The sequence below is a fragment of the Chenopodium album genome, chromosome 10, assembly GCF_948465745.1.
Source record: "Chenopodium album chromosome 10, dcCheAlbu1.1, whole genome shotgun sequence".
Classification (NCBI taxonomy): Eukaryota; Viridiplantae; Streptophyta; class Magnoliopsida; order Caryophyllales; family Amaranthaceae; genus Chenopodium; species Chenopodium album.
In genome coordinates this window covers 48,355,642-48,357,545 of record NC_137843.1, presented here as the reverse complement: position 1 = coordinate 48,357,545, position 1,904 = coordinate 48,355,642, and the positions used below count along the sequence as shown (strand labels likewise).

Sequence of the window (1,904 nt, the reverse complement as noted above, 5' to 3'; positions counted from 1 at the left end):
GAGGGGGTTGAGAGTTAGAAGGAGTACCTCTCCCCTTAAATTGGGAGGGAAGATTAGAAGCTTGAGAAGAGGTAGAAGTGCTCTCCAACTTAGCTTTGATTGCGGTGACTTCCTTTCCTAAGTTTGTCATTTGGGAGGAAAGGTTGTTGATTGCATTGAGATGGTCCACCGAATACAATGAAGATTGCTTGCTTGAAGAGTCTCTCTCCCCATCTTGCCAATCCCTATAATATGTCACCACGTCCTCAATGATGTCCACAACTTCTTCTTCGGTTTTGTTCATGATAGGGCCCCCGGCCCCTCCATCAAGGCATGACTTGCCTTGGGGACTTAAACCGCCATAGAAAATTTGGATCACTTGGTATGTGGGGATTCCGTGGTGAGGGCACTCCCTTTGATACTCTTTGAATCTCTCCCATGCTTCATAAAGGCTTTCACTCGGCCTTTGCTTGAACCCTTGAATCAAGGCTCTTGCCTCCGCCGTCTTCTTTTGGGGATAGAAACGGGACAAGAAAGCCTTTGTAACATCATCCCAAGTTCTCAAGGAGTTGGGCTTCACCTCCTTGTCTAGCCACTCCAAAGATCTTCCTAATAGAGAGAAAGGGAACAACTTGAGGCGGATGAATTCTTGAGAGACCCCATTGACTTTGATAGTGTTGCAATATTTTTCAAATTCTTTCAAATGGTTCAATGGGCTCTCATTCTTAGCCCCACTATATTGCCTTCTCTCAATCAAGGTGATCATTGCCGGCCGGATTTCGAAGTCATTTGTCAGGGTAGTAGGTGGAGCTATTCCACTCTCAAACCTATATGCCCCGGGCACTCCAAGCTCCTTCAAGGCTATTCTAGGATTTTCACCCATTCCTTGTTCTTCTTGAATTTCTTCTTCACTTGAAGAGCTATAAGCCAAGGATCTATTATCCACTCTTCTTCTTGAAAGAGTCCTCTCAATTTCCGGATCAAGGGGAACAAGGGGACGATCACGGGTTCTATGCATGCAAAACTCACACAAAAATGTTAGTAGCACGGCTACAAGTGTAGCCTAGAGAAACAAAATCTTTTTGTATTTTATCAAAATGAAATAGACTCAAAAACAACATACACTCAAGCACCATTCCCCGGCAACGGCGCCATTTTGATGGGACGGAGAACGGTAGGTCGTTGGTCTACCACCCCACCCTATCAAACAAAATTTGTAGCTTAACTAACCCCTATTTAGCGTAGTGGCAAGTCAACGTCGAACCCAAGGGAATGGATATCAAGTGCACGAAGTCTAGATCAAGCTATTTCGGAATCAAGAAGGGGTTTGAGGTAGAACTAAGGCTAACTAGGTATGCAAACTTGTATTAAATCAATCTAAGACACTAGGGCAATGGATCCACATGCAATCATAATGGAAACGGTAATTTGGGAGGTCAAACCGACTAAGTCAAGCGATATGAAGGAAAATCATCATGTATCCAAAAGAGCATACTAAGGTGGTTCACCTAGAGGTCTAACTAGCGTCAACTACGCTAAACACTACCTAGGGAACGTCACAAAGCACCTCAATCGTGAAATTGCAAGTCTACTAATCAATGGTCCGTATCATAGCAAGCTTACAATGCAATCTAGTGTATTAATCAAAGATGGCCAAACCTCAATTAATCACACACATGCACATGAAAAATCAACCAAGTTTAATCATATCATCAACTCCATCAATTATCCCCAAATTACACTATTCCATCACTCATACATGCTTCACCATCTCCCTAGCTAGGAAACTACTCACTAGCCATAGAAATGGAGATCAAAACTACAACAATCATCAATTCCATCATCAACATACTTGAATTCAAAGATTAAACCAACAATCAATCAAAATCAATCAAAATTCAATCAAAATCCAAATCAATCATCAA

At 42.3% G+C, this 1,904-nt stretch overlaps 1 pseudogene; it reads left to right on the top strand.

Moving 5' to 3' along the window:
* Positions 1-371: 371 nt before the first annotated feature.
* LOC145565818 (small nucleolar RNA R71) lies at positions 372-470 on the top strand (annotated as a pseudogene).
* Positions 471-1,904: the final 1,434 nt, after the last annotated feature.